This window comes from Ostrinia nubilalis, chromosome 13, assembly GCF_963855985.1.
Source record: "Ostrinia nubilalis chromosome 13, ilOstNubi1.1, whole genome shotgun sequence".
NCBI lineage: Eukaryota > Metazoa > Arthropoda > Insecta > Lepidoptera > Crambidae > Ostrinia > Ostrinia nubilalis.
Window position 1 is genome coordinate 10,948,394 of NC_087100.1, and position 12,429 is coordinate 10,960,822.

General features: G+C 35.7%; 1 protein-coding gene and 1 long non-coding RNA gene across 2 annotated transcripts in view; both read right to left on the reverse strand.

Annotated features, from left to right (window-relative positions):
- The window catches only part of LOC135077678 (C-type lectin 37Db), a 95,493-nt gene that overhangs the window by 76,965 nt on the left and 6,099 nt on the right, over positions 1 to 12,429 (reverse strand). The gene's annotated exons all lie outside the window — the stretch shown is intronic.
- Positions 4,227 to 5,259, reverse strand: LOC135077198 (uncharacterized). The gene is made up of 2 exons (XR_010258422.1): positions 4,871 to 5,259; positions 4,227 to 4,687 (listed from the first exon to the last, which is right to left on the reverse strand). It is a non-coding gene; the product is annotated as an uncharacterized LOC135077198 (long non-coding RNA).

Sequence of the window (12,429 nt, forward strand, 5' to 3'; positions counted from 1 at the left end):
TCTCAACAACTTAAACTCGTCATAGTCCCTAGGATTTCCATAATTTTTCCACCTTTTATGTACTTTCATTTTTTCTTTATTAATTTTGATCAATGCCGGGCTAAACCATGATGGATATGAAGTCTTTTTACTTTTAATTAAAGGTACTAATAAGGATATGCATGTCTTAATTTTATCACAAAATATATCTACAGCTTCGTTCACTGTTCCACAGGACAATAAGTCATTCCAATCAATGTTATTTAAATAATTGTTTACCTCATGGTAGTCGCACTTCCTAAAGTTATATTTTGAATCTTTTTTTTCCATCAAAGGCGATACGTGTAGGTCTAGTACATCAATAATTATCGCTGGGTGATAGTTGTCCTCCACAATAATAGGTTGCAAACATTGTGATATTGAACACGGAACGCTACAAAAGCACAAGTCCAAAAGCCTTCCAGATGAGTTGCGAATCAAGTTGTATTGACACAAACCTAAGAGGTGCATGTGGTTGACAAATGTGTTAGCGCAATCAGAAACGACTTTAGGACCCACGCCCAAATTTATACATTCGTTGTGGTCATTCCAGGATATACACGGTAAGTTAAAATCACCCAACAGAATTACATTGTCAGAAGGAAATGTGTCGAAGAGATGTTGTATACTTTTACCTATCTCTTCGTAACGAGATGCAAAAGTGCCTAAATCTGGTGGTATATAGATCAATATGATACGTAGTGTGTGACAAGAGTTAATCGCGCGCGCAGGTATAGATATGCATAATGACTCAGTGGCCCGTGCGCCCCGCCACTCGACGCACGACTCGGCTGCGAGCTCTCGCCGGGCGCACACCATTACTCCTCCGCCGCGCTTCTTATTAGTCATCTGGCAGTCACGGTCGCAACGAAACATGTCATACCTACTGTCACATAATTCTGAGTTAACTATGTCGTCTTGTAACCATGTTTCAGTAAGCAACAATATATCAAAATCGTTAGCCAGTACGTTGTTGTATAACTGCAAACATTTAGTTCGTAGGCCACGCACATTCTGATAGTAAAGAACTAGCTTTCTTTCATTTACTTTAATATAATTAACCATTTATGACAAGACAGACAAATAATCTCGTAATAAAAAAAAAATCGCTCATTATTAGTACGTTGTTCTAATTTTGTTTTATTTATCAGTGTAAACTATAAAGGGTATAATTATTGCTTAGGATATTGAAGTCAGAAACATAACTAGCTAGGCTCAAAACAAATGTTCTTTGGCGGTATGTAATATTATAATAAATGATGGGGGTTACCGGGCTGAACACATCAAGTGAGCCCTCATTGTGCTGGTAAAGTATCGTTACAATGATTGGATTAAAGTGATCTTCACGTGAGAACAATTCATGATAATACGTTAATTTGATGCATCGAAAATAATTGTTTTCATACATGGAACTTATATATGTCTGAATGTTATATTTTACTGTAATAATGCATAGAAAATAAGGGTTATCTCTTTGTTTATTTAATAATAAATACTTTAAGTGATGGATCAGTTTATTAATATTTATGATTTGTGATGAAACTGTTATAGCGATAAAAATAGTATACCTGCATAACAATGAGTACAAACAGGGTAACATAGTGCATGCGTGAATTACTTCGTGATTAAAATAAAGACTAAACAAATGGCTTAAAAGTAAACAAAGGTTAATTGTCATGTTATTAGTTATTTTATAGACTATAAAAGTACTTCCCTTCAGTATCACAATACCTTTTTTGTAGATAAATAATTTTAAGAAAACTAGTCACTTAATTTTTCCTAGGTCCATGACATCTACAATATTTATTGCAGGCGATGCGTCGTTTTTTCGAACGAATATTTTCCCATTTCGGATCCAAACATGTTGGTAGGCAGCTCCTGCAGCAGTCTCGCGAGTTTTCGTATGAATCATTTTGAAGAAAGGAGTTAAATGCTCGTTTATGTATATTCTCCTCGGATCACTAGATGGTGTAAGTCCCAGATCATTGGTGGTAAGACCTTTCTTCCTTCGAATAGCCGATATAATTTTGTCCTTAATGAGTTGGCTGCTCATTTTTGCTATAATATTTTTTGGTGATTTTGCGTTGGGTAATTTCTTTGGAACACGATGAATGCTTACGATGTCGTCCTTCGATGCCTGGACGCCCAATATTTCGCAGATGGATAGTAATAATTGAGCGAGGTCCTCTTTATTGTTCTCCGGAACGCCAGCTAATTCTATGTTGTTTAGTCTTTCCCGTTGTTGTTGAATGTTAAAATCTCGTTCCAAGTTGGCTATACGACGGTTATAGATATCGACCTCCTTACTTAGGCTTTTAACCTGAGTTATTTCCTTGGACATTTCTTGTGTTTTCGTTCGGAGATCATCAAAGGATTTAGTATGAAAGTTCAGTGATTGAGAAAGGTCTGTTAGTTCATGCCTAAACTGACTTTGTTGTTGAGTAATGTTATCCAACGTTTTAGTCACTGAACTCACTTGTGTTTTGATCTCAGATATTTCCGATCTAATAGTACGCATGAAGTCACTGTTAGATTCTTTGATATCTTGCAAAATGGTCATCATTTCCTTTTTGAAGTCGACGAGGTCAGCCCTTTTGAGAATGTCTGAGTCAGGTTGTTTTCGCCTCCGTTGAGTAATTTGCGAGTTTGAGTCGGTAGCTTCACAATCCGCGTCTGTGTGTGAACCAGTAAAGGTAGACCCCTTGTGCGACTTGGAAGGCGATCGCTTAACGCTCATAATGAATGGTCGAGTCAATAAAGTATTTGAATACGCCACAGATGTGAAAGGGACGAAAAATGCAAGCGTTCTTGTCCCGCGGAGGTGCACCGGAGTGAGGTATAATGTTCAACAGTTGTAATGGTAACAAGTCACTCAAACGCAGTTACACGACTTTTGACTCACTGACACTTTATTTAAGGACGACAATTGGGAACTTATTATTTAAATTATATCCGATACGCGCGACACACGTCTGTCCGCTCGAGAGGTGCGACGACGAAATAATTTAATGTCAGATAGACAATTGTTTGCAAAGGCTAAGGCTGGGTTGCACCATCTTACATTAACTTTAACCAACCTCAAAAATCTGTCAAACAAAAAGCATCGGTCGGTTGTCGTTATAGCTACGGTTAAAGTTAGGTGGTGCAATTCAGCCTAATAGTTACGTTTCTTACGAAAATTATATTATTAATATAATTTTATTTTTATTACAAACTAAAATAGGAGTAAGCATTAAACTTTAATAAAGTCAGATTAAACTTTATTAGTTTTCAAGAAACTGATTGACATAATGGATGAATTTACAACGCAAATTGTTTGACCTATACTATAATCGAAACTAGGACCAAAATCTAGAGCTTTCACTACTGAACCCCTGAGATGTGAGTAGATATGACATTTACAGGTTATGTAGAGCAATAAAAATATTTACTAGTCCAATGCAACGCCTGGCGCCGACATTATAGTGCGAAATAACAACTTTTCACCTGTCAGGTAATAGCGGTAAAGCGGTACTAATTAGGAAGAATTTTGACGTAAAGGCCGAGGCTTAAAACTAATAACTATCGAATTATGCTTAGGGTGTAAAGCGCCAAACTTATTTCAATCTATTAAAAAGTTAAGTACCTAATTGGGTCATTGTTGCGACGTACTTAGATATAATCGTGTTCTAATTGATTTTTTATTAAGCATTCTCATTTTTTTCACAGCTCTACATGCAAATCTTTTACTTTTGCCAGCGTTTGGCAAAAGGATACACCACAGTCCAGAATTCTATGTAAACTAGCTTAAGAAGTGGAGGTTTCATTTAGTTAAGTTTCATTATAAGAATCATTTTCGTATTGTTTCTAAGATTTCCCATTGTAAGATCTTACTGACCTATACCTAGACAGTAAATCCTGATCACAAACTCGATCTAAGATAAATATTACAGATTACACACAGTCCTTAACACGCTGCAAATGTCTAATATACTTAATTAATTATGCTTTCAAGTTGCGTACTCATACTATACATACATACATACATAAATGAGAGCGACATTAGTACGAGAACCAACCGGATTATTTATGCAATAGTACAGAGAGAAATGGTTGAATGAATGCACTTAAGGATTTGCCACACAACTTTGTCAAAATGAACGCAGCTCGCATCATGAAAGGTAATAATAAAAACATTCAGCAAAAATGCGATCTAAAATAAAATACAATTTAATAATTAACATCTGCTTTATTTCTTAGCCTTTGAATTCTATAACAGACCATATTCACGCGGGTGAACCTTCTAGCAAAAGCTTATTACAATCTCTACTTAAATAGGTACAAATCTTTTAAAAGAACATTAAAGATTACACACATTAAACACACAGAAAATTACAAAACATTAACATTTATTGGGGAAAATACATCCATCGATCTAAGTTTACATTACGTGAGTAATAGTAGGTAACAGTTTAAAACAGTAGGCTTACATAATTTTACTTTAACTTTAACAAACGTCAAAAATCTGTCAAACTAAATACAAAATTACAGTTACCGTTAAAGTTAGATGGTGCAACTCAGCTTTTTAATATATTACAAGCAGGGCTAGGATACGCGCCACAATATAATATTGAGGCTTTTTATCAATTTTAGACGATAAATCCAAGTTACAGTCCAGTTTACATTAGTCCTGTAAAAGTAATTCATAATACCTACATTTATTCATTGGATCATGTAGTACACTGATATATCAAACGAAAGAAAGTGAATGATTTTAGCGTAAAATGCTCATTAATTGTTCAAGTTTGTCTTAAAATTACTAAATAATCAGGAGGTAAGTAGGCACAAAAATAATTAAGTACTGAATCGTTACCTCTGGTTATTATGCTATCATTTTTGCTAACCCCATGAAAAAATTGCCTTAAACCTTTCTGTCCAGCTAGATTGGGCTTTTGGTTCAGCGTCCGTACCAGAGCGTCGATGTGACGACGTGGCAGCCAGGTAGGTTGTTAACTTGATCGGTTCGTACGTTGTTGTTGTTACACTTTCTATCTTGCCCTCAAAAAGTTCTTCCTGAAACGGTTGATACCAAGGCGGCTGCAGATTCATTTTACTTTCATCTATCGTGAACCTCGGCACCTCAATCTTCTGAGTGCTCTTCATAGTGAAGAATGCTACCCTAGCGGCGACACTGCACAAGGTGAACACAAGCGCAACGCCTGTAGGAACCCGCCAATTGCATTTGGCCATGGTTGGGAACTGATTCACTGACTAACCAATATTTCGATCGACAGCTGGTTTAAGTACCTAGTGATTATAAAATAGTGATGTGAAATTTGTTATCGATTCATTTAACGGAAATTGCTCCACTTATTGATTGATCTGACAACTGCCTTAGCTAACAGATCTATCAACCATAGGTAGAACTGCCGCGACTAAAATTCTGGTATTTGGACCTAAGCTTAGGTAGATGGGAAGCGGCCTGATATTACGACAATATCAGGTGAAGCTGGGCTCTTTTCTTGAAGTACCTACTGTGATTCCTAAACTTTTTAGGGTTTCGAAAGGAACAGACGGAACTAAAGGATCACTTTATTGTCCGTCTGTCTGTCAAGAAGACCCTTTAACTCGGGAACGCGTGGAGGTATCGAGTTGAAATTAAAACGATATACTCACTCAGGTCTGCTCTTGAACCTTGAAGTTTGAAAATCGAAAAATGTCTCTTCATTTGAAGTACTAGCTGACCCGGCGAACTTCATATCGCCTAAGATGTTCATTCATAGGATTCTAATGCCGAAAGATTTTTTCAAATTGGTCCGGCAGTTTCTGAGGCTATTCAATAAAAACAAACCTTTCCTCCTTATAAAATTTGTGTAGTAAAGTACGGCCAACTAGCAGTGATACAAAAGGTCGATACGACTGTCGAGTTGACAATATATTCTGTCTCTTCCCATCTTGTGTATTTTAGTCGTAATGTCTCGTTCTCCCGCCAAAATATGTCAAAGTTAGACGGGTTCACCCATGACATTGGGTTTGTTTACATTTGGTATCGCTTCTCGTTGGCCGTACTTTAGATGTAGTTGAAATCGTTATATCGATAATAATAATTATATCGATTGATATTAGCGATCTCCATCACTAGTCGCGAAATAATTATTTTTACATTTGAATTGATAATAATTTGGTACCTAATTCGGGATTTACGAACGAACGTAACGGGAAAATAATTATAAATAAGTAGGTTTCCTCGTACGCCTATAGACATCATTATTAGCCCAATAATTGTAATACTTAATACAAGGTAACAAATACTAAAATAAAAATATTTCTTAAAACTTTTTTTTTGTAACAACTCGTAACTCAACGATATCAATCGTGTACCTACCTAACTAATAATCTATACTTATAACTAGCGGCCGCCCGCGACTTCGTACGCGTGGATCCCGTTTTACCCCCTATAACTATCTTACGCGGTTTAGATGTTTTCATACAAATGTTTTTTCCCGCTAACTCCCGTTCCCGTAGGAATTTTGCAATATCCTGTTGTAACCATAGCTGGGCACCGTTAATCAAATAGTTAACTTCGTTAATCGTTAAACCGTTAATAAAAAAATTAACTTCGTTAAACGTTAAAACGTTACATTTCGCAAGAGTTAACGCAAGTTAACGTTAATCGTTAATCCGTTAACACATGATTTATAAAACGAAACGATGAACGAACGATGCCTCCGTTTCATTTAGGAGTTCCTATGGCCACCTCATGACTCCATCATCAGACCAGCTCAATGGTACCTAAACTTTGCATCGTCATCGTACTTACATAAGTAGGTATACCAAATTTCAGCTCAATCGGTTGAGGAAAACTGGTCTTAAATTCATCAAGAGTTGTCTCACACATACTAACAAGTGTCGTTAGTGATCTGGTTACAAAAACTGTTGTTTTGGGTTCTGGAAGCTCTGGAAGCCCGAACGTACTTGTCAGAACGCGTTTTTCTAGCGTTTTTCAGCGTGCCTGCTATATCTTTTTGGTAAATAGTAGGTACTGGATTAACGGAAGTTAACGAGTCCGTTAACATTTTTTAAAGTTAACTTAAAAGTTAATCCGTTAATAGAAATGTTAACTTCGTTAATTGACGATTAAAAGATTAACGAGTTAACATACCAAATTTCAAGCGACGAAGTCGCGGGCGGCCGCTAGTACAAAATAATATTAATAGCTACACCATATTGAATTGTGTAAAGAGTTAAAATTCAACATGACGTCAAATTACAGTAACTTAAGTAGATTGCGCTATAAAAATAATATAAAAACAATCACTTAAAAATGCACAATTGCACAAAACATTTCATACAGTTGTCGGTATAATTACCGTATAATTACTTAAGTTACGATTGCACTAGGCAAGCGTTATACCTACTTATACCCCGTTATTAAAACTCTGAAAGTGAAATACATATCTGTTTACATTTTTATAACGCAACTAAGTTAATAATATTTGCTTTGTTTCAAAACGTATTACTTCGGGCAGAATTCAGAGAACTTCAAGTATTTGTTAAAATTTCATGGCCCTATAAAATCAAATCAAAATAGTTTTGACGGTCTGATTAAATTGTGAAAAATAAATGAAACTGGAACTTGGGAAACATCATCGAAAACACAGAATAATATTGTCGAAATTTGAAATCAGGCATGGGATATATGAGATGGCTTATTATAGTGTCCGTTCGTTTCAGCCAAATGACGTCCACTGCTGGACAAAGGCCTCCCCCAAGGTTTTCAACAATGAACGGTCCTGCGCTGTCCGCATCCAGGCTCTTCCTGCGAACTTTGCCAGATCGTCGGTCCACCTAGTAGGAGGCCTGAACACGACCATCATCTCTACGAGCTATGTGCCTCGCCAAATGCCACTTGATTTTGGGCAGGTCGCCCACGCTACGTCCTCCAGACCGTGTAAACGTGAATATTCCCCCCGCTTCAACTGCTGTATAGCCAGGATTTACAGCTTGACCGCCAATAAAAACCCATCAGTGAAGCTCAAGTTTGTCCCTGGGGAAAGTTAATGGTATAAAGTAGAATTTAATGAAAGTTTTTAAGTAAATAATTTACTTATTCAAAGGTGAAAAACAATTTTAATAGAGCTCTGTTAAAATTAGTTTCTAATTTTCCAGCAACGATAGTAAGTAATTAATTAATAGCTGCTTTCTAAGTATCATATTATCTAAGTATATTACTTATGTAGGTACAACTTGCTACTTATTATGAATTGATGTCTTTCTCATGGTGTTTTTCTTCTGACAGTGTCATTCAAACAAAGACCCTGAAATAAAATATTATGATATTTGGAAGATTCACTTTTAAAGTCTTTTGTTTCAAAAAAAAAAAATTATTTTGATCCACTCTGGCTTTTTATCTGTCAAACCTCCTTTTCCTATAAACAACAATATAATTAAAATATATTCTAAAACAATAACTTATTAATGATAAATCATCGTGTATCAACTTAATTCTATCCTACCTACATTTTTAAACAACCATACTCGAATTAACAAGATTCAAACATAGGCAAGTTTACTACTCAATTAGGTACTAGTTGTTGCATTTTTCTAGCTCTACCATGTTGGCCAAGATTAATTTGTAATTATAATGACAGTTGTAAGGATGCAAAACTACTTTCACCGAATTCTTGGCAGTGACGTAACACGCCCACTCTTAGCACCTTCATGCTCGTGAGTTTATAACTAATTAGTAATTAGGATATAAAGCCTTAGTTTATTATTAAAGTAGGTATATTTTATGATTTGACGAAAATTGACGTTTCACTTTGAAGCATCTTGTTTAAAAAGCGATACGCTCAATAAAACTTAAGAAAGTTTTTAATGAAAAATGATACGTAATACTTAAGTTTAAGTTTTAAATGAAACAAAGACACATTTTATTTTAATTACATGATTTGCTTTATAAAAAGTAGGGTGTCGTCAACGGAACACATACACATTATTCTTCTATTTCATTCTACTCGTATTCTATTTCTCAATTCCTATGTGTGTTTTGTTTGGTGCAGTCCTGTTGTCCTATAATTTATTATTTAACAAACGCTTAGGTATTCAGTTTGGCAAATTGCCAAACTATAATAAATAACATAATTTGTGAAATACCTACTGTGTGCTTATAATGAGTTTACGTTAGGTGTGATCGCTAGCGACTGCGTAAAAAAATGACATTACTTATATTGTATGACATATAAATTGTGCAGCGCCCCTAGAGGCTACTTTCAAGAAACAAAATCTTCATAGAGATTTTTGACGTACTCGCTAGCGAGCACACCTAACGTAAACTCATGGTAGATATGTCGCAGGCAAATTGTATGATTCCGCATTTTACAAACGGCGTCGTCAGTTCACAAACGCTCGCTGTTCTATGAAATGCCGAAGGCAAAATGTAAATTGCCTTGGCACTTTATAATATGCCACAAAATTTGATAGCCAATTCAATCGCCGTTTACAAAATGCCGCGGCAAATTGAAGAATTTAGTTCTTTTTCTTACCACGCGAGGCGCAGCCAATCAAAACAAGAAAAATGGCGTCGAGTAGTGGTGTTGTGATACTGAAAAATATTGAAAACAGTGCAAATTCTACGTATTCAAAGGACTTTTCACAAAAAACTATTGTTTTAAAGACATTTATTTTACGATTCAAAAATAGGAGCAGTGAAAAAGCCGTAGACAAATGAAAAAGTTTTTGAGGTTATCAGGCATTTAAAAAACGCTAAGGTGACAATGGGATCTGGTGCTCGGAGGACTGCTGCGGAATATTATAAATATGGTATAAAAAATATGATGTATGAGTATTGGCGATGTGGACTATCTTATTCTGAAAAAAGACAGCCCTGAGAGCCCAACGGAAAACATACCTATGGAAGACTATTATGATATGTGAACGCTAAAGTGTAACCTTGCTGGTGACCAAATAAATAAATATTGTTAGATATTAATAGGGACAGTAGTCGAGACAAAATTCAGTACCAAATTAAAGATCGATATTGTCTATTTAAATAGAATTTGAATTACTGATATAAGGTCCGATTTTCCTACATGTGTTTTATGATGGTCACCCTATTGCAACAATAATGTCGAAATTTTATCAATTGAACGAGTCGCCAATTTGCCTTCGGCATTTCACAGAACAGCGAGCGTTTGTAAACTGACGACGCCGTTTTTAAAATGCGGAATCATACAATTTGCCTGCGACAGATACACTGAAGTAGGTACTTCAGTATTTCACAAATTATGTTATACAAACATAAGGCTTTTAAATAATATTTGCCAGGGGAGACAACAGGACTGCACCTTCATTTCAGCCATAGGACGTCCACTGCTGAACATAGGCCTCCCCCAATGCTTTCCATGTTGATCGATTGGTAGCGGCCTGCGTCCAGCGCTTAGCGGACTGCACCTTAGTTGCGTAAAATAGAAAAGAGGTAAACTTAGTCAAGTCTGCAACTTTCTTGTTCCTATATGCAAAACCTAGGATGTTAAAATTACACAATACATTGTTTGTTTAGAAATTTTCACCTGTCAACATCGATAGACGTTGACGCGACGCCTACCTACTTTTTTAGGAAACAACAATGCATTTAGAATTTTAGAAGAAATCGTAGTTGATGAAATTGAAGAAAGAAGATAAATGGAATTAACGCTCTTTTAATTATCTACAACACTCGATCTAATAAATTTAATCCCCGATTAAACGATTAAGGGCTGGTTTTACTTTTAACTGAAGAATAAGTTTGGCATACCTATACAATACAGTTTCAGTAGTTCTTCAAAAGTTATCCGACGATGGTAAAATCAGCCCTTATTTATTTACTTATCAGTTACACCACCTAACTTTAACCGTAACTCCACATTTCGGGAAAATGTATTAAATTCTTTAATAAATTACCACAAACTGTTGTAGAACTACCCATTCATAAATTCAAAGCACATTTAAAAGTACCTTAATGAAAAAGGGCTTGTATAAAGTCGATGATTATTTAAAAGATAAAAATGTTTGGAATACGTTACTGCCTGGCTCGCATAAATATTTATAACTTTGTACATTTTAAAGCATGTAAACCTTTGAAAAAGAGGCTGACAATAGTGACTGAGTTTCTTGCGCTGCTTCTTCTCAGCACTGGCCCATTTATTGTCCTGAAGCAGTGGTAGGGTTAATACTGGGACGTGTAAAAGTGCGTTTTTTAAGCCTATTTACAGAAATAAATGAGTTTTAATGAGTTTTACTGTAACGATAACCCCGGTGTATTTTGTATGGAGTTTGACAGAATTTTGATGTTTTTTACTAGTAGATGGTGCATTTGCCTTTGGTAAATTAGCGATGGTAAAAAGTGAAGAGTTTCAATATAGTTTAAGTTTTCCGTGATTGTGAGACGCTCTGATTACAATGAAATATTTATTTTGTAACTGAAAGAACACAATACCTAATGCTTGAACGTAAAAAAATCTTCTGAAATTAAATTAACTACAACGGCGACTAAATGCTGTGGCATTTTACGTGGTTCGTTCGTTCGTTCGTTTCAGCCGAAAGACGTCCACTGCTGGACAAAGGCCTCCCCCAAGGATTTCCACAAAGTCCGGTCCTGGACGTGGTTATTAGAGGCTATTTTGCAACAAAAATATTATGTTGTCAGCCATACTTGAAGAAAATTATCTGAAATCCTGTCTCCAAATCAATTACACACAGAGACAGATGCTGTACAAACATAATATATGTAATATGACGTCACACATTGGTCAGACTGACTGATGAGGCCCACATCCGTAACGTTACACCCGGTATACTTTCCATGTCGCCACGGTGCGCGGCCACAAAAAACTTTTGTTTTTTTGACTCTAAATAATATTGCTTGTCATAAATTAGCTTGTAAACTTAACATACAATACACAGTAGAAAATTCCACACTCAAATAACAAATATAGAGGTTGCATAAGATAATGAATGATTTCTTTTTTCTCTTTTACCCAGTATTTAGAGGATTATACATAAATATACTTTTTAAGGAAAATTCGATTCTGTGCTTAAGTACAATTTTGATATTTACGTCAAGAGTTATGGTGAAGTACGAGTAAAAAAATACGATTGAAGAAAAAATTGCCAGTGGAGCGAAGAAGTTCGCTGCGTTTCTTTCTATACCAAAAGTAAAATTGGTGTCTTTTTCATATCACAACTAATAAGTAGTCAGACTAGAGCTGAGCTGAGCTTTGGCAAAAGTCAAAAGCGACTCGCTCGCAAGTTCGCTTTAAGCGAGCTTAGTTATTATGTCTCATGTAAAAAGCGAGCGTTGGGAACGTACTTAGGCCGAATCCTACATTTGCACTGGTACATTAGAGAAGTGCATTGTGCATTATCAAATAAGAGAGCAATTACAGTCGAAAT